Source organism: Cydia splendana, chromosome 10 (genome assembly GCF_910591565.1).
Source record: "Cydia splendana chromosome 10, ilCydSple1.2, whole genome shotgun sequence".
Taxonomy (NCBI): Eukaryota; Metazoa; Arthropoda; class Insecta; order Lepidoptera; family Tortricidae; genus Cydia; species Cydia splendana.
Genome location: NC_085969.1, coordinates 16,544,675 through 16,566,822, shown reverse-complemented (window position 1 = coordinate 16,566,822; position 22,148 = coordinate 16,544,675). Strand labels below are relative to the sequence as shown.

The 22,148-nt window shown below is 35.9% G+C and overlaps 1 protein-coding gene across 2 annotated transcripts in view; it reads right to left on the bottom strand.

Moving 5' to 3' along the window:
• LOC134794389 (octopamine receptor) overlaps positions 1-16,970 on the bottom strand; it is a 50,344-nt gene extending 33,374 nt beyond the window's left edge. For both annotated transcript variants that reach the window (XM_063766195.1, XM_063766194.1), the window contains exon 1: positions 16,727-16,970. The gene's annotated coding sequence lies outside the window, so the exon portion shown is untranslated. The remainder of the gene's footprint in view (positions 1-16,726) is intronic.
• Between the last annotated feature and the right edge of the window lie 5,178 nt (positions 16,971-22,148).

Below are 22,148 nucleotides of genomic sequence, written 5' to 3'. Positions count from 1 at the left end.
AGCTTGATAGTTCGTTAAATTTGCCTGACAAATTTTGATTAAAAGTTTTCGGGAAAAGCATAAAAAGCTTTATTCTGTGTACGTGGAATGGGCAATAGTAATGAGTTTTGAAACTTGATAAAAGGGCCCACAGATTACCAGTTCGCCGGACGATATCAGCCTATCAGTTGTTCGAAGCTGTCAAATTTTGCATTTAACTGACAGGCTGATATCGTCCGGCGAAATGGTAATTAAACCCCTTAAGAAAAGAAAATAATTCATGCAATATTATGGATTTTACTAATAATTCCAATGACACCACATTTGTGTTTCTTAAATTGTTATAAACCATTCTGTATATGAATGAAAAATATTAAACTAGGTTGAAGCAAAAACGTTCTTTTGTTTTGGGATTGTTGTCGAAGAATAGTTTCTGCCGCAAACCTTGAACACCTATTTAATTTAGCTGAACGTGAAATGTGACCAGGAGGTCTATTCAGACAGTTATTTCTTGCTATCAATTTGTGATGGATATGATCTTTCAGCTTCGTGTGTCACTTTTGACAGCTGTTACTATCTGAATAGACCTCAAGGGCAGAATACTAAGCTATCGCCTTGGCTTGCTATTAAGAACGCAATAAGTATTGAAACTGATGATGAGGATGGTGATTATGATGATAATTGATTGAAACTAGAAGCATTATTAAGTAAACTTTTATGTTATTACTATAGCTTAAGCTTAACAAGTTTAATAATGTCATAAAACAATTTTACTAAAATAGGCACCTTCGAAGTAATAGTTGACATGTCGATATACTTTAAATTGAGCTCAACATGACAATAATGTGAGCTTTTAAATAATACCGACACATTGCCTTAGGGTGAAAGAGCATTACGCAAATGGCGTTCTTTAATGTAATGTACGCGCTTGTGTCATGCCGCTAAGAAACACGGTTTACTTTATTATAACAGTAAAAGAGGTACCTATACGTTATAAATAGCGTTCTAATCTGACAACCCAATCTTACCGTTGTGCAAATGAAATCAAAATCGTGTTCCATAGGTAGTCATTTTTGGTATTTCAATACCGTACCTACTTTAAACATAATTATTTTCATAATTGTAGGTAAATACATATTTATTCCACGAAATTCATAATAATTATGTTACCCATCCAGGCAGAAGCGTTCTCGAATTTAAATAAACATAGGAATTTCATTTGGTGTAATATTTAATCACCCCCAAAGCTTAAAAATCAACAGCGTTTTTAATCTTTTTAAATAAAAAAGAAAAATCAAGTTCTAATAGTACTTTATACGAGAAGTAGTTAAGTGATACTTGCCATTAGATTTCGGTTTTTCCTGTGGCCATCAATCGTATCGCTAGATCATTAATCTGAACCGTCAGACGGATTCCGTATTGCAGAGTTTTTCGATATAGACGTCTGTGTAAACCCGGAGGTCAATCCGAACTTACATTTTGAAGTCAAAATGATATCTAGATAATGTAATTTTGTTACCATTCGTCCGTGCGTCTCGCTCGCGTGAATACATGAATTTGGTCATAGTTGTGATATCACAACAGTTTGTCAAGTTCACATTTGGAGCATTCCATGAAAATTGGCTACCGTTTGTCCCGTACAAGAGTTTCCTTTTCTATGACAAATGATCAAAACAATGTACAGAATAATAATCGCCTGCATAAATGCTGAAAAAAAAGTCGCAACACAGGAAATAAAATGCGTTTATACGGGACAGCCCGTGGAATGCTCCATTTAAGAGTAGGTAAAGTCGAAGATTTGCCTTACTATGCATAACAATACCCTAAAGGTATTATTTTGGAAACCAGTTAAATTATAACATGAACTTCACGCGACAACAAAATTTAAAATTTAATGAGTTTCCAAAGGTTAGGGTTGTTATGTGTTGTGGAGATTGCAGAGTAGTCCGCAGAGAGTGATTCCTACTTGTAAACGCCGTGTTGCTTACAAAAATCTACAAGTACCATCACGCACACTGTTAACTTTACATCGGTGGACCCTATGCTTTTTGTAATAAGGTCCACGTTAGGAGTGTTGCTGTTTTGTACACTCTGCTGAGCTGACAAGAGGGTCATTATGGTAAGAGGTTTTTAAACCGGCCTTGCCTTTTGTTTTGGTGTTTTGTCAGAATTAAATAGGATCAGGGTACAATTGAATTCTTTGCCTCCAAGATTCCTAATTTAAATTTCGTTTGCAGAGAAACGAAACGAAACGTTATGTCTCTATCGCAATAGTAATATGGAAGAGTGATAGAGAGACAATAGCGTTTCGTTATCTGCAAATTATTGTCATTTTGGCTAGGCTTCCAGGATTAAGAGCCGTTACCATAAGATGGGATCTCTTGAAATCGCGCCAAATAAAGCATATTTAGATTTTTTAAGCAGATTGTGTATGTATATTAGTCTACAAGTCAACTTTGGCACGATTTGAATTTTGAGCGCGTTAAACACGAGCGTTTGTACCATAAAATATTTGTATATCTGGATAGTGCTTCGGGCTACTAGTAACAGTATAAGTAATGGCGATACATATGGTGAGTCAATATACGCCGCAAAGCTGTTTGCTCTACGCCAACGTGCCATCAATTGAGATACAAACACATGTTTGTTGTGGTGTTAATATGACGTTCAATACGTTACTCGTTTTATTTAGAAAATTGATAGATACGGCGCCCGCGTCAAGGCTGCAATTGCGTAATCAGTAATCACGATAGTAATGCAGCTGCAGTTGTCATCGGAACGTAACCTTAATGTGTCTACATACATACCTACTCGTAGGTATGTCTACGTACCTCTTGGTCCCGACATGCTATCTAATTTATGAAAATCTAAAGAATATAGATATCTCATAATATTGCAATAGTTAAATCAAATGCAGACTAAATATTTTACTATATATAATATTATAGTAAACTTGTACTTACCTAATCTATCTATCTAATCTAATACCTTTAAACGAGCAATTATTGTTTATTTATATACCGGGTGTGGCCTGTAACACGAGCAAATAATTAAAACATAGATTGTAGGGGAGACCGAGGTGAGTTTTGACAGAGGAGAGTTGTGACATTGTCGATTTTTTTGGAATCTAATGACTGTTAGCGAGCTCGCAACAGTGTGCGTTTGTTAGCTCGTAACTTGAACTAACAAACGCGCGCTATTGCGACCTTGTTTTTAGTTAATAGATTCCAAAAAGTCAACGATGTCACAACTTTCCTCTGTCACAACTCACCTCGGTCTCCCCTACTCCTCAAACGGAGACACTTTTGTTCTACAACTTTTAAAAATTATGAAGTATTTAGACTCCCTATTTTTCATACAAAATAAATATTATTATCAATGGACGCCATCGCCACGCCATATCATTGTGATTGACGTTACTTGTCACGCCAAATTCGCAATACATTGCGTCTTAGACTAAACTTTAAAGTGTATTAAAATCAAACCCCAAGTTATTTTTAAAAGTCGCTGAACAAATGTTGGTCAGTATGAGGAGTACAGCCTACAGTTTAATTTTTTGCTCATGTTACAGGCCACACCCGGTATATATGTCGGGGATCTCGGAAACGGCTCTAACGATTTCGATGAAATTTGCTATATGGGGGTTTACGGGGGCGATAAATCGATCTAGCTCGGTCTTATCCCTGGGAAAACGTGCATTATTGAGTTTTATATGTTTTCCGAGCAAAGCTCGGTCTCCCAGATATTATTTATTAGGATAAAAATTCACACTTTGATTATATGATTAATTAAAACATTAAAATCATTTCACACAGTCTCAGGGATATTTAACTACTCAGATGTACTACGCAGGTACATATATATTATGTAGAGCATATAGGTACTCAATTATTATAACAAACAGTTACCGTTTGTATACATACCGTTAATTACTGTATCAGTTAGGAGAAATTAACTAATTACCCATAGGTATTATGTTTGATCATGGACTATTATTAATCATTCTAAAATATAATGAATGTAATTAATTAATCAAATAACGGTCACAAATGTTAATATTTTTATTCATAGCTTTGATCGTTTAATTGGTCTTATAAGTCGTACATTGTTTAATATGCTTAACTTGTTCGCGTCTTTCTTGTAGACGTCGCAAAGTTAAGGGAATCTAAAGCTAATTCGTACGCTGTACCCTTACAGGAGGAATAAATTTTTTCAGTACTTAAAACTCAATAAGAAAACCCGGATAGGTTTACATATGGAGGTTTATACCTCATACTGTACCTATGTACCAGAGTCGTTAAACTTAATATATTGTGTTGCCCAAAGAAGTGACTTTATTTTAAAATGTGTATTGTGTATCACCCCTTATCCACTTATCGCACTATATACCACGAAGCGTTCCAGCGCGTAACGCTGACATGTTCCATTCTAATTTTATTGTCGCCGAAGCGTGGAATATTGTCGCTATTCCCGCACCGTTAAACTATATTAGCGCGGGCACAGCCAGCCGTGTCTGTCACGCCGCCCTTATAACAAGCCTTTGTCCCATTACTAGCTAACGGTAATTGCCGTGGTTCATGGACAGTACTTAGTCATTATTTTATAGCTCTGATTTACATACCAACTAAGTATGAATTATTCTTGGAATGCCAAGTGGTTCAATCGTGCCAATTTCAAAAATGAAGTAATAAGCAGAGGTGCCCCGAATAGTGAATTTGGCCGAATACCGAATATTCGGCCTTTCTCTCGGCCGAATACCGAATATTCGGCGACCGAATATTTGGCATGACATGCGAACATTTTGAGTCACAGTTATTACGAAAACTGTTCGCCAACAAAGCACAACGTTTGCTATAAGATATATTTTTATGTTGAACAGAATTAATGAATGTGGTTACAGTCAATCAAATCAGACCCATGATAAAAATAAAATATTGTGTAATCAACAAATGGTCTAAAACGTGCCTTCGTATTTAACTACTTTCCAAGAATACATTTTAAATATTAAATATACCTAGTTTTTGGTTATTTTTTTGTGTAATTTTTCTTTTTAGGTAGGTGCAACAAATATTCGGTATTCGGCCGAATAGTAGGCAACATTCGGCCGAATACCGAATATTCGGCAAAGTGGCCGAATAGGCCGAATACCTAATAGTTGCCGAATATTCGTGGCATCTCTAGTAATAAACACTCAAGTATTACTTGATATTTGTTGTAGACGAAAAAGGTCACGAGAAGATTGAAGTTATCTAAACATGGTACCTACAGTTTCTCCTCTAAGCTGAAAGATTCGATACCAGTCATCTTCGGAAACTCAAAAACGTGTAACCTAAGCAGTTATTTCATTTCAGTAGGTATCTAAGAGAAGATAGTAATGCGTCTTTAATTTCATTTGCTTAATCGAAACTCATTTTTTATTATCAACCGTTAGTTGTTAGTTGTTACTAGTTGTTGGTAAGTAATTGCCTCAAGATTTTCTAATCAAAAGGAAACCGTCACTTCAGGCATTAATAAATCTCTAAATTTATTGCCAACTCTATTAGACAACGGGAATTTCTGTTCTGTGTTCAAATTGTTGAACGCAGATACACTGTACAATTTCAATCAACTGTTAAATTTTAATAAAACTAAGGGTTAAATTACAGATAAATAATAAATTCCAACAAAAGTAAAGGGACTTCGAAAATTAGAGAAGACAACAATCAGATCGCCATTTCGAAATTAGAATCGCATACTTGAAATTCGAACCTCGTAATTCTAAAGATAGGAAAAAATGAAGGGCATTGTCAGAAAGTTCAGCATGCTGGTACGAGTAACATTAGTTAATTAAAAGTTGAGAGTGGCGATAAACGCGTTTCTAAGTGTGAAGGGACCGGCTTAATGACGGTCTTTCCTCTAGGCAGTCATCAACTTGGGATTGTATTGTGGTGATGAGTTCATCAGAACTTGTTTGAACGTCGGTTAACCGGCGTGCGATAACAAACATTATTCTGATGCGGTCTCGATCGAATAGGATTGGGAATTACAATGTGAAACCACTATCCTTTAATCCTGCTCTCACTCTCTACATATTGCTACAATTTATATTAAGGCGAATAAAATTCGGTCTTTGTTAATAAGTTCGGCTACGCAAGCCACACGCGGGCACACGAACGTTGCAGTTGAACGTCAGCAGCGGAGTTGAAACAGTCGCCGTGGTCGAAATCGGCCGGGAGAGTATATATATACAGTATATTTCTCTATACGAGTAGTTAACCATTGGATAGATATTTCAACATATCTATACCTATTTTTTTACTCCCTCTTTTCTACCACTATGTACGGGGTTTTACTTCTAAATACTTACCTCCTCATTCATAAAACTTAGCAACCTCTTACACACCGCTGTTAAATTTAGTTACTCTTTCTAACAAACAGAAATGTCAAAATGACATATAGGGACTAACGATTACCTATCAACGGTTTGTCAAATTTGACAGACGTTAATGAATAACGCCGTTAATATACTTGGTCACGCAAACTATGTCAGTAGAAAAAGGCGGCAAATTTGATAAATCGCGGGTTAGCAACACTACGTTTGAATTGTTCGAAAATCGCGTGTCATATATCTTATCTGTGGAACTGTTTTGTTTACATTTCATCGTTGTTCGATACATTGCTGCTTTTTTTTCGTTTCCTAGGGATACCATACTTTAGTTCATTTTACATTGCTACTGACATATCCAGCTTGACAGACTATACTTATCAATTAGCAACAAAAAACCTTTTTACTTCTTCGGCAATTCTTAAAATCACCCTGCACTTAATGCCAAAAGATTTTATCTAATATACATTGTATCCTTTCAGGGTTCATTGTGTCCGTGGTCAAGAAGGCTAATTTTCTGAGCATTAGTCTCCCCCGGATGGCCGGAACACTCCTATCTCACAGATAAATGCTTCCACACAATGGGGAAGCGCTCCAAGATAGGGAGGTTTTTAAATATAAATTGGTCGCTTCGAAGCTAAAATTGCGGTAGGTATTATTCTTATATATAATCTTTTGAAGCTAAGTGATTTTATCTTATTATAATGGCATTTGTTTTCAGAAGTAGGCAAAGGTTGATAACAAGGGTACTAGAATTTCGTTTTTGTTTTGTTTCCTATGTTCGTTAGATATGTGTGATGTGCTATAACAAAAGGTACTTGTATAATTATTAGGTTGTGTTTGTTATGAAAATATTAAGTTTATTAAGATATTTTAAGAAGGGGAGACCGAGCCAAACCAGATTAAGTTTTCTGTAACTCTAAATAAGTAAGCATAATACCTAAATAGAGATATCAGATAACGTAGAAAAGTACAAAAGTCAGAAAATCTTATTTGTAATTTTGTACCTACTTACATAATTTTACCGAAAAACCCCTTTTGAGTGAAAACGCGTTTTCACTACCCAGTTAGGTAGGTACCTAGGTACCTACATCTAGTTGTCCCGAAGTGTCTTGGTGAAAACTAGTTTTAACACTTTTATCTACCTACTTAATTCTTAAAAAAAAATTTCAGCGACAAATAGTTTTGACTAATACACAATTACACATAACACAAAAAAAAAGCTTTATTTTTAGGGGTCCATACCCAAAGGGTAAAACGGGACCCTATTACTAAGACTCCGCTGTCCGTCCGTCCGTCCGTCCGTCCGTCCGTCTGTCACCAGGCTGTATCTCACGAACCGTGATAGCTAGACAGTTGAAATTTTCACAAATGATGTATTTCTGTTGCCGCTATAACAACAAATACTAAAAAAGTACGGAACCCTCGGTGGGCGAGTCCGACTCGCACTTGTCCGGTTTTTTATAAATTAACATTCTAAAATATATAAAATCGGTTCTGCTGTTTGGTCACAGTCAACCTAGCACGCTCCCTGCAAAGCAGCATCGTCGCACCTATCTTTTGACTCTGGCAAAATACCGCGAAAACCAGTTTTTGTTCGTTATTTTTACACCTTCAACTTTGACTTGCAAAACTTGTTTTTAATTTAAAAAAGTTGGTAGTTTAATATCAAACTGCTAGGCTCAAATGGGACTGGGCCGGTCACGTCTGCCGCATGCATCCAGACAGATGGGCTAGTGTAGTTACCAAGTGGATGCCAGAAGGAGAGCGCGGACGCGGCAGGCCCAGACGGAGATGGCGGGACGACCTAGATACCTTTCTCAGTAACTGGACAGAGCAGGCGCTATGTCGGGAGTCGTGAAAGACAAGGGGAGAGGCCTTTGCCCAGCAGTGGGACACCTCAATAGGCTAGTATAAATAAAGTTTAATATGCCATCTTGATAGCATATTTCAGTACCTACTTTAACGGCTCGATTCGGAAAATGAATTCGATTTCTACTAGACTTAAACAAGTTACGATACGGATAATTTAAAGATATTTGTAAGATAGATATGTCAAATTTGACGTTTCCGCGATTCTGGAGGTCCTCTTGAACGATTTCGACAAGTTATGACTTAGATATCCAAGTCACATCTAGTCGATATCTAATGTAGATCTAGTTGATCTCTAAATCGTCTCAAGATCTTGTGATTATCTCGAAATCCGAATAGGCCTGTAAGTCTCAATAACAAAGATGATATATTTTAGAGTTCCATCGTCAAAACGACAACGAAACCGTTATAGTTTCGTCATGGCCGTCTGTCTACTGTGACTGCTAGTCGTAATTCGTAATATAATGAAAAGCAAGATCATAATGAACCCGAAAGAACGATACAATGCGTAGTTTTGACGAGACCAACACACAAAGTCTCAGCCAATGTTACTCACTGCCAATACAAGGCAGGTGATTAACAGAGCTAGAATCTTAGAATTATTAGTTAGTTAGCCCTATAGCTGCAATCTCTGCAATCTTAAAAATATGTCCGAAATGCTCTTTTTGATACAATTCCTCTAGTGATATTATAAGACAGTGCAAAAGGTTTAAACTCAAGAACAACAATAAAACACAGTTTTGTTGAATCGTTTGATGTACTCGAACATTTAAAAACAATTAAAAAGTAAAAGCATCATAAAATATGTACCCGGTACCGGAACACAATTTTCACCAAAATTATTTTCTGAAAAACATTTCCTACTATAAGGATGAATTATTAATTGAGATATAAGAATAAACAATATAAACATGCCATGCATACGGCTTAATTAATGGATTGCGCAACTGCAATAAAGTTTATAAGCAGACCCCGTTATCAGTGATGTAATTTTAATGAAACGCAAGGGTTGTCACTCACTCCCCCACCGTGCTGGTAAAATTCCACAAGCTATTGGGTGAAAGTACGCATGTGGGGTAATTGTTCGCATCAAGAAAATTTCAATGGAATTGTCAATAAAATAAAGTTTAACGAATATTTATGAAATTGTCTGATCAGTATCCACGTACTAATTTAAGAATATTAAATAACTATTAATACTTTACTTAACATATTGAATAGTGCTTGATTATTGCATCAAAACATGACTTAAATGAACTAATTATACACCAATAATGCGACGTGTGTCGAACTGCTTTCACTTTGCGTCCGCAGCAGCTCACGTGGTTCCAAATTATCGACACAAATGACATCAAATCCTGCTAATACGCACAACGCTCCCATCACCTTTGCCGGTGAACGGCACACCGCGATCTCTTACCCACAGCGTACTCTTAAGGGGCCCACTGCTTAACAGTCCGCCGGACGGTATCGGCCTGTCAGTTGTTCGGAGCTGTCAAATTTTTGTTCTAACTGACAGGCCGATATCGTCCGGCGGCCTGTTAGTCAGTGGTCGGCTTTACCCCGAATGACTATACAATCATGGTAAATATGTGCAGTGCCGATCCTTCCATTTTCATTAAAATTTCACCACTGATAACGGGGTTTGTTTATAAGCTGTAGGTACGGAGCTGCAATTTTCTGATCACGGCTGACTCGTTCAAAGCATTATAAGATTAGCAGAATGATAGAATGACTAAGAAAATCACGAAATACGTACTTTCGAATAATTTAGGAGAATGATGAGATATTTCAGAATTATGGGACAAACAAATAATTACATAATCTGCCCCTGAAAATTTGCTCTGCAACGATAAATAAACCAACAACATAGGGAAAAAACGCGCACGAAGTCAGTGTTCCGTATCATAGCGCAAAAAACGGCAATAAAATCACGTTTGTTGTATGGAAGCCCCACTTAAATATTTATTTTATTTTGTTTTAGTATTTTTTGTTATAGCGGCAACAGAAATACATCATCTATGAAAATTTCAAGTGTCTAGCTATCACGGATCATGAGTTACAGCCTGGTAACAGACAGACAGACGGACGGACAGCTGAGTCTTAGTAATAGGGTCCCGTTTTTACCCTTTGGGTACGGAACCCTAAAAACAAAGCCTGTGACTAAAAATTATATATGATCAGATCTTCTAATTGGAAAACAAAAGGTGCACTCCACACAATAGTAGGTAGGTACCTACATGATGAACTTCATAATAACCAATGCGGGGCGGGGCCGCGGAATTCATCCTACCGAATTTCCGTTGGCTCGAGTGTTACTGAATCGAATATTCGATTGAAATACTCGTACTTATAGTCGAAATATGTACATTGTACAATCGACCTGACATAATACGGAATATCTAGCTTCAATTAGTGGTGTATCAATGTTCCGCGATTCTATCAAACCAGCAGGACTGACTACCGGTATTATTCCAGGTTGTTAGGCTCGTAAGGTTCTCGGGTTTCCAACTTGATAACACGCTTTCATGGAAGCCTCACGTCGAGCTAGTATGTAACAAGTTGGCTACCTCTATATATGCACTGCGTGAGCTTAGCAGACTGGTGTCGCCAGAAACTCTCCTGCAGTGGTGTATTATGCCTATATACATTCCATCATATCCTACGGCGTTATCCTTTGGGGTAACTCATCGGATAGTAAAAGAGTGCTAATTTTACAAAAAAAAGCTTTTCGTATCGTGGCGGGTGTTCCCAGAAATACATCTTGCCGAGATTTATTTAAATCAAAAATAATATTAACTGTATGCTCGATGTATATACACGATACAGTGATGAATGTGAAGCGAAACTTGAAAACATTTAAACGAGCCGATGAAGTCCACACTTATAACACACGAAACGCTCATCGCCTCACGAATATTCGTAAAAGGCTGGCCCTATGTACAAAAGATCCAAGGGTGATGGGACCATCCCTTTATGAAAAGTTACCTAAACGTGTGAAAGACATAGCCAGTGTGTCGGAATTTCAGTCCCAACCAAAGCAAATACTGCTAGAAAATACAATATATTGTATGGACGAATTCATGAGACCTTAAACTATGTATTGTTTGTTAGAATATCCCATATTTGATAATGTACTCTTGACGATCATAATATTAATTATTATATATTGACATAATAATTTATAATGCAATGTAATATTATGAAATAAATAAATATCGTATACTATTTCAATAGGTATTTGAAATAGTTCGTAGAAAATCATCATCATCTTCCTCGCGTTGTCCCGGCATTTTGCCACGGCTCATGGGAGCCTGGAGTCCGCTTGACAACTAATCCCGAGAATTGGCGTAGGCACTAGTTATAGTAGAGAATACAAAGGTCATATTAGTTACCTGAGGACTTACGGTATGTGCGCGGTAGTCTCTTTGTACGAGTATTTGTCGGTACTATAGGTATATACATTTGTAGTAATAGTACGTGGGTATAGTGTGCAATGGCACAATGCCATTTTATTGTAATTGGATTGATAGTACTCGATACTCGTGTTTGCAGCTGATGTCAACGCCAGCGTACGGAGTGAGTGATGCGTGCCGCGTTCGAGAACCGCTCCAATTTGCGCTAAACAAATAACTTGTATTGAACAGTGACGGATTAGATATTATTGTCCATATGGAAAAATAGGTTAGGTACCTATTTTTTTTATTTTTTATTAATTAATATTGTATTAAAAACAGGTAGAATAATTATAAAACGTTAATTAGGTGTAACGGAAATTAGAAAGGAATGAGTAAGAAAAATAAACCTTCGTTAATGGAATTTCTTGATACTGATATATTTTTAAGAGGGTATCAGCCAGTAGATATCCAAATACATTTATAAATAAAATTATATATCTTTGATGCTTATATTTTTTTAAAGTGGTTCCAGCCACTCGTCTCTCAATATATTAAATAGCGCATATATTCAGTGGGGTAGCTTTTCGTAAAGGAAAATGGGGTAACGCAAATGAATAATAAAACCTTCAAATAGACTGAGTATTTCTCTTTCCATCACATAAATATATACGAATATATAGGTTGACCTTAGCCATTGGACAAACCCTGAAATCCCACGTAGGGTTACTTCTCAGAAATGCTCTAACGGTAATATTTTTTTAATTAGAACAAATGATAAAAAAAAAAAATTATCAAACAAAAGTTATTTCCAATAATCGACAACAAAAAGAAAAATACTGTATTAATCATTGGCAGTGCTTTTGATAATTTGTTTGAAAATGTGCGGCAATGATGACATTTGTCAAAAGTCAGAATCTTATTAATGTCATAAATAAAAAAAGATAATCAAAACGGTCGAAAAAGGTTTCGTACTATATATTACCTCAGGAGCTACTAACACATACAGGTTGCTCCAAAGTTACAGAATCGTAATTTGTTAATTTCTTCGTAACCGCTACACCGATTGTTATGATACTTTCTATACTGGTTCTAAATACCCTAATGCATATGTACGTTTCAGCTTTGTCCAATTGCTAAAGACATCCTGTATATTCCTCCAGTTCCTTTGGCCATTGTACTCAAAGTGAAATTACACAATTGTCCGGGCTTAGGAATAATAAAAATATAATTTCCACGTGCAAAAGCGTCGCATTACGGTATTTCTTTTGTGATATATTTAATAGAGGCGAGATGAATGTTTTGTGAAATAATTTTCTGGCTAAATCTGTTTCTGCGACGCTTTTGCATTTGTTGCGTTTTTATTTACGATCAGACGAAAATGTTTTGTGCATATTTAAGTGTTGCGCTGTAGTTTATAAACTGAGTATCTATAGCAAAGTTGTAGAGGGGTCGAAAATGCACTGATGGTTTCAAGAAAACAGGGAACGGCCGCGCTTTTTCACTCGATTTAGCGCGAACACTAGCCCGGCCCCTAATAACTTATAATAAAAGTACTATACTATAACACATACCTACAGATACTTATATAAAAAATACAGTAGTAAAAATTATATTTAATAACTATTTATGCACAATGTGTATAATATTTTTATGTATTTTGACAAGAATACCTAATCTAAGCAAATTTTTACTTACGGATTTAAACTATTTAAAGTCATATTATTGTAATAAATAATCCATTGCGGCTGATAAACCTCTTTCTATTATAGTTTCTTATACAGATGGAGCGCATAGTTGTTTTCCTTCGTATTTTCTCGGGAACTTATTTGTCATGCTACTTCAGTCAACATCACTAGTTTTCGTACTGAGACTACCGGCGCGATTCGGGAAATGAATTAGAGATTCACTAGATATGAAATAGTAAAGATATGTGACGTGCCACGACAAAAGGTACCTTATGGCGGCTGGTGCTTACGCTATTAACGCCGCTCCAATATTCAGCCGGGGCAATGGTACCATACTATTTCATATCTAGTGTACCTATCTCTAATCGATTCCCGAATCGCGCTGTACATCTGTATCTAAGTATAGTGTTAATGCTTAGTCTGTAGTAAATTAGTAATACAAACAAACCGCTAGGAAACCAAGTGGGACCCAATTAGGTAATGAAAAGAACAATCAAGTGGATCGGAAAGTGCTGCCGCGATATTTATCGAGGGTTCTTATCATCACGAACAGTGCCCTGTTTATCAGAAGCTTGTAACTTGTAATACAAGTGGAAGTCCCTTTCTAACAAAAGCTGTCAAAAAGGGACTTCCACTTGGATATCAAGTTACAAGCTTTTGATAAAACGCGCCCCAGAACGAGAGAATGTTTACGAGTTGCGGTATAAAAAGGGAAATACTGATTCCAGTCACGGTTTGGGTCACAATATTGGTGATAAATATGACCTTGCCTTGACTGTGTAATTCATATAATAGGTAGGTACCTAAAATAAATATATAGGTATATATTTACGGTCGCTCGCGCTCCTAATTTCATTGGTTTTCTCAATGCTGGGTTTTGATTATTATCATAGTGGAACTGTAGGATGTTTCTGTGTGTGATCCGTGGTTAGAACTCTTCGAGTAAGTAATTTCACGGAAAAACCTTGTGTATTTATTTCTTGATCTACAAAATAAATAAGTATCCAGGTGTACAGTCAACTGTAAAAATATGGGTGTACAAATCATCTCAAAAATATGTCCCATAACTCTTATGTCAGTGAATTTAAGAACTATGGGACATATTTTTGAGTAAGTTGTCCACACCCATATTTTTACAGTTGACTGACCCAACACTGGAAGGGTAATGTCAGAAGTGATGATGCAACACCTAACATCACCCAGCCAGTGTTGGGTAGACCTAGATGTGTACGGGTAAACGCCAAATACAGCTTAATGTTGCTTAAAATTTCGGTCTTTACCCAAAATGCTAGGGTAATACTAGTTAAACTTGAGTTTAATTAACCTTCTAACACCACCCGTAACATATATATATTTTTTTACTTTGATTGTACCATATCTACTATGGAAATATGTACTTAATTATATAATTCCGAAAGAATGGTTAATGACAGTCGATTTTTTATTTAGCGTGCCTCACCTGAATAGAATTCATTAAATAGGAATCCATATTCATATATCTTAGTTAAAACCCCCACAATCAGTTCAACATTTTTTATTTATTTTCACCTTCAATTTACTGACACTTTATCTTCGCAAGCCAACTCAGAACACTCTTTTGTATCTAACTCTGTTCCGTTTCATGAAGCCACTTGATCCCTAGGGTGCACCTTGCACTTTCCCGTCTTATTTAAAAACCTTGGATATCGCAAGATATTTTGTGAATTATGAAAAATACACGGACAGTGTTCTTACTCCAGTGGCTTATATCTCGTGTGTTTGTTCGATCTATTTAATTAGATTGTACAATTAGATTACTTTTCAGACCCTTTTATTTTTCAAAGCGAAAATTACACATTTTCGCTAACGAAAGTTTTACTTTTTAATTAAAGCAAAATATTATGTGAGAGATTGGATCCTACTGGGATAATTTATTGTGTAAAAAGACAAATGTAGGTAATTGAAAACGCACAAGTAGGACGTAGGTACCTAATATATTTTTGTAATAAAAATCTATATAGAGGTACCTAATATCTGGGAGACCAAGCTTTGCTCGGAAAAATATAAAAACTCAAAAATGCGCGTTTTCCCAGAGATAAGACAGCTAGATAAATTTTTCGCCCCCGAAAACCCCCATATCCATTTCATCGAAATCGTTAGAGCCGTTTCCGAGATCCCCGAAATATATAAATAAATAAATATTTCGTTTGAAGGTATAAGATTCGGTGATATATTTCAGCTTAACCTTCTTTCTCGCAAATAAGAAAAATTTAACAATATCGTTGTTATTGTCATACGCTTAAAATGTTAGCCTAAAAGGCGTGCCGTAAAAATAAGCATGCCTACACAGTTATGGCACGTGCCTGCAAAAAAAAAGTCATTAATGTTAATTGTACAGAACTGTTCCCGCAACTCTTCGGCCCATACCGCATATTATCAAAATTGTATTAGTGTAGACTTCGGGCAACTAATTATGAAAGTTGCGTTGTTGGCGCCGAAAATGTTGGTCGAACTTTTCAATCGCTTACTAATGAACGTGCAGTTAATTAGGTGAAGAGTGTGGAAAAGTAGGACAGATGGAATTACAATTTCGCTTTAAGAGGAAGGGGACGATCGATTCTCCATATAAACGCAGTCCTCATTTCTCTCCCTGGATATTGACATTATGGAAAATATTTTTCACATCACCTATTCGAAAAAGGGCTTTTTCGTCCCCGCTAGGAGGGATCAAAGTGGCACTTTTCTTCCCTGCAAGGGGGATCACAGTTGTACTTTTCTGTTCTAGGACACATTTTTTTTCATTTTTACATAACATTTTTTTTAGATTAAATAGTGTTTTGATACATGATAATTTCCTCATTTTTTTTTTTTATTTTCCTCATAGTTGATGTGAAATGCAATATGTGTCATACGGTATCAAAATTATTTCGTCTTGGGCGTTAACACTTGAATCCCTCATTACGCCCAGGATTCTACTTTAGAATCCATCGCTTCATTCAGTATTCAATGTACGCCCTTGACGGAAATATATAATTTTGATCCCTTGTAACAGAAACTACTATTAACACAATTTGATGTATTTTAATCATAGCTATCGTTTGCTTATTTAGATTATTCAAAATATATAAAAAAAAAGTTATACATATAAAAAATTTAACATTCGAATCTCTACATTTTATCCAAAAATTAATTTTAAACCAACTGTATACATAAACACAATATTTCACTGTCAAATAGCAATTCCGAATCGCTTTTCGCTGTGTACCAACAGACATGAATTCTGATATAAATACAAGTAGGTAATGTCGTTTGAATGTCAGTTTTTTTTTTCAAATAAATAAATTACGTTATTGATGCTGTTTAAAATGAAACCGAAAGAAATATTAATTTTTGTTCTAACAATAAAACATTAATATTACGAGTATTAGGTATAAGATATATAGACTCACCTCAAAACTTCTCCCTTAAGTCTTCAAAATTCAAAAGTTTCTAACTCCAAACTTGATCTTACACCATTACGACACTTTTAAATTTTAATTAACCTAAATAACATTCTTAAAAGAGTTACATCACCAGTCTCAGTACAATATTACACTAAATTTAAACAATTTCGAGTTACGAACTTTTACTCTCTCAGCTTCGTAGACCCTCTACGACCGCCTCGCGTAGACGCCGGCTACGAACTGGCGCTACGTACCGACTACGCCGCGCTCGAGTCTGTCAGCCTGATTCAAATTGAAATAAACGACATAAATTTGAATTGCGAAGAACTTTTTGAATTGATGCTATCGTCTCGTTTTTATATCACTGTACCTCCCGCTTACTGCCGCCTTCTTAGACCCACTTGCACCATCCCACTAACCCGGGGTTAAGCGGTTTAACCGTCAACCCAGTGTCAAATTGTACTGGTAACCATGGTAACTCCAGGTTTAACCGGGTAACTCCGGGTCAGTGGAATGGTGCAAGTGGGACTTAGATACATAGTACAGATGTAGTGCATAATTGTTTTCCATCGTATTTTCTCGGAAACGTTCGTATTTGTCATGCTACTTCAGTACCATGACACTCTTTTTGTACCGAGACTGACTGAAATTAGCGAGACACGTTCGTACGTTTCCGTAAAAATACGATGGAAAATAATTATGCACTACATCTGTTCTGTACACCAAGAATAAGCGGGCATCTCGCTCGTTTCTTCCCAGAACGTGCAGAATGTGGAATGAGTTGCCTCCTGAGGTATTTCCTTTGCGCTACGACATGGGATTCTTTAAGAAGCTGGTATTTAGGTTTCTCAAGGGTCGTCAAAGCTTAAGTGACTCATGTGATGTTGCTATGTCCATGGGCGACTATGACCGCTTCCCATCAGGCGGCTCGTCTGCTCTTTTGCTGACTATCACATAAAAAAATCTCGGTACGATATGGATCGGATCTCACACCCTAAAAAGGTGCGTATCTATAAACAAAAACGTTACTTTTGACACTAACAGATCCGATCCATATCGTAACGAGATCAAATTTTTGACGTTTATTAATATTAGAATCAGGCCGTGTGTAATGACAAATTTTGTTCTGGGGCTCAATTCCACTTGGTTCAATAACAGCAGGTGATATTTCACTTCGACCCTTATTTTTTGCGTTCGCAATATTTTCTTCGACATTACAAGTTTTACACTTATTCTTTCTAATTTTAACTTAGCAGCGGCGTTGAACATTCTTGTGTGATTAATGACGTGAAAATGCCTTAAAATTTACCTTTATGCTTTAAGCTCAATCGAATTTTTATAAATTAAGATTGATATGAAGCAATCTCAATCAATCATTTAAAGCAATCATATCGTTAAGGCTGTCAAGTAATTTACTTTTCTATAAGAATTTAGCTTTTTGGTTTTTAAAAGCCATGGCAAGTTTTTTTTCTCTAAGGCACACTCAAAAAATATTATATCCACTATCCTTAGTATTTCATAGTAACTTAATTTACTTAAAATTAACAGGGTAACTATGGGCCCGATTCGGATTTTGAAATAGACATATTTTAGACATCACCAAGATACCATAACGATATGTTTAAGATCTAACCTGTCAAATTTGACATTTGCGCGATTCTGGAGATACTGTTGAACGATTTCCACAGGATATGACCCACGGCTCGATTCGGAAAATGAATTAGATTTCTACTAGACTTCAATAAGTTACGATACGGATAATTTAAAGATATTTGTAAGATAGATATGTCAAATTTGACGTTTCCGCGATTCTGGAGGTCCTCTTGAACGATTTCGACAAGTTATGACTTAGATATCCAAGTCACATCTAGTCGATATCTAATGTAGATCTAGTTGATCTCTAAATCGTCTCAAGATCTTGTGATTATCTCGAAATCCGAATAGGCCTGTTAGAGATCCAATTCACATCTAATAGATATCTTCTAACGTAAAAGTGACAGTGGTTGCCCGAATTGCGCTGCAAAAGAGAACTAGTTGATATCTAAACTATAACGTAGGTATCTAGAATGGATCTAGTACGTGTCGTCTCTTGTGAATATCTTGAAGTTCGAATACGGCAGTATCAGTCGTAACATTTTTGTACTTTATCTTACTTGTTTTCGTTCATAACCATAAAAATTCGCTTGTAAAACGTAAATAATGTTTTCGAACATCAAGTTTAATATTTTTCCCTACATTTAAATTAGCAGTCGTCACATCATTAAATAACCAAATTGCTACTTTAGAAAAAAAGAGTAACAGCTAAATGCATAATTTTTAGAATGAACTTTAGTGGTTCCATTATAAGATTTAAATTTCTTTGGCCTTTTAAATCGTGTAAACCATTTGTCATGACACAGATTGCATGTTTGTGCGTCAAATAGCCGGGAGCAATTTTCACGGAGTACAAATATTTAGACGAACTTAATTACGTATTTTAACATCCGTGCAAGATTTAAATATGGATCATCCATCGCATTTTTAGTTATGATAAAGTGTCCTATTACGTACGTTGTGTACGGGGATTTGGCAGACTACGTCGGCGATGAGGAGACGAGCTAGACTCCTTTTTAAAAGAATGGCCGAAGACTGCTCAAAACCGGGAAGAATGGAAAAAACGGGGGGAGGCCTTTGCCCAGCAGTGGGACACAACAGGCTCTCAATAATAATAAAGTGGTTCAAAATCACAGAATATTTTTCCCACAATTGTATAAAATGATAATGTACTTTGAAAATTTATCATTATGATGTTTACGACAGTATTTTAGCCTTCTACGGATTTTAATAATATTTTTACTCTAGAGACGTTATTCCTAAAAGCCGTTTCGACCGAATCAAACATTTTAAAATGCTGTTTAATTTTTTTAAACACTGTCATTTAGAGTCTGTGCGGAAAGAGAAGAGTCGTAGAATGTATTGGATCCCATACATTTCACGACTCTTCCCTTTCCGCACAGACTCTATATCAATAGACACACTCTACTAGACTAATTTGATGATTTTATTATATATTTTGATGTAATATGTAATTTTTGATAACAGCTTTTACTTTCGATTGTACTTTTCTGCCCCTCCGCGTATTATATAGTAACCGTAAATATGTTACGTTACAAAGCTGGTTGATAATTTAACGTAATAAACAGTTTGGACGGTGAGTCAGTTTTGTTTTACGAAGTAAATAGTTCCTCCTATTATACTCAACTTTAGGCCAACTTTATTCTACTTAAACTAACTTTCACGTATGTTGACCATCTGGTAGATTTAGATTTAGATAGATTTAGATATTTATTCTCATAATATTAAATTACATTATAAATTATGCTAGACTAATCTACACGAATTTATATTATGATCGTCATTCATATTTACATAATATTATTTAATACATACAAATTAAAAAATGTCTTGCAATTATTAATCTTATGTCAACAATTTATCCATTCATAATGTATTATAATATATAATGTGTTATATAATGTGGTATAAAATAAATAGTTGAAAACTTTGGAAATGTCAACTTGCATAGTACGCATAGTGTGAAATCATTTTTAGCTTGTAAGGTTTTTATAATAATATGTATGCTAGTTTTAAGGTATTTATCTATGGGCCAATAATTGCCTGAAAATAAAACGTTTCATTTCATTTCATTGAAGATAATATTTATTTTGTAAGTATGAAAAATAGGGACTCTAAATACTTCATAATTTTTAAAAGTTGTTGAACAAAAGTGTCACCGTTTGAGGAGTACAATCAATGTTTTAATTATTTGCTCGTGTTACAGGCCACACCCGGTATAACTAAAAACTTACACTCAATAGCTTAAATACATCTATTCTTAGGTCCCTTACTGGAAATTAAATTGTAATAGTTTGTTTCAGAATACGGCCACAAAGTCTCTGTCTCTAATGATTCGGTCCGTACGCGTATTACGGCTACTGTCACGCCAAAGTGATAAACGGACGCATATTTTACAACCCCGCCCTCGTCATATCCAGATCCAACCTCTCGTAACCTCCAGCTACATTCCTACTATTGCTTCGAATTACGACCGTGGGACTGAGGAATAAGGTTTTTATTGTAATAGCTTAGATATAATAGATAAGAGTTTTTGAAAGTGATTAGTGCTAATGTTAATGTAATAAGCACGTTGCATAATGACTTGTCATTAGCAACGGTTTTGGCGCGCTACAGAATATTATGCATTGTTGAAGTATTGGAATGATTTAATTTTGCCGTGAGTGTTACGCATTACCGTAATAATCATAACCTCGTGCCGCCCAAGAAGAAAAACGCAAGATCAGCTAAACGCCCAGTGTGCAATATAATAGCCATAATATTTAGAAGTCGTAACTGCCCACGCACTTCAAACATTTTTGAAGTGAAAACTTCTTTAGCGGCGCTGAGCACTTTTTGAGGTGGGGAAAAAATGATCAACTCGGTTCAGCGTAACGCGTAACGCGTAACGTAACGCTGACGTCATGTGTCACGGACAATGTTATTCACCAAAGAACTTTAGTCATAACGTATCATAATCTGGTCAATTATTTAAAACTGGACTTTTATATTACGCAATAAAGCTCAATGTTCTAATCTTGTACGGGCTGGAATACGAGGATCTCACAGTTACATTCTAATTTTCTATCACTCAAATATAATTCAATAAAGCACATCTTGATGAAATCGCTAATAAAAGTGAACTCTTGTTGGATGAATCTTGGTGACTAAAACTCAAAATATCATGACCAAATATATTTAGATGCGAGGTCTGCAAGGTAACTTTACAATTTCTATTCGAATTTTAAACAATTAACGCTACAAATTTAAGCTCACTGGCCAGCAATTTCGGACCTAAAGTTTTTCAATAGAAAGGAGGATGGGTCAATTATACATAGATAGTGCTGCAGACATTTTGGACTAGTCATTGAGTTTTCACTTCTGTCGGCACTCCCGGAGTGCAACCCGTTGTTTTTTTTTAATGAAAACTCAAGTCATAAGTATAGCTTCCTATGCTGAGTGTCACTTTGTACAATGTATTGCATAGTGGGTAGGCACGAGGATAAAGTAACGTTTTTGATTGAAGAAATGGCTCTTTTGACACTGACAGATCGGTATCGTATCGCTGTGACATCTTATAAGTAAGAATTGTTCGAATTGAGCCGAAAATCGTGACTTATTAATCAACTAAATCCATTGGGCCGGATATATTCGTACTCATGTAATGGGCTTTTTGCGAATAATGGCAATTGCTATTACCCATTACGTTATTAAATTAGTACCCGCGTGTTTGTGTCATAAGAGCGTTTTATGAAACATTGCGAGATGTTAGTACTAGATGAAAGAAAATGAGGACGAACATATTTCTACGGCGAATACCCAACCCACTGCCGTA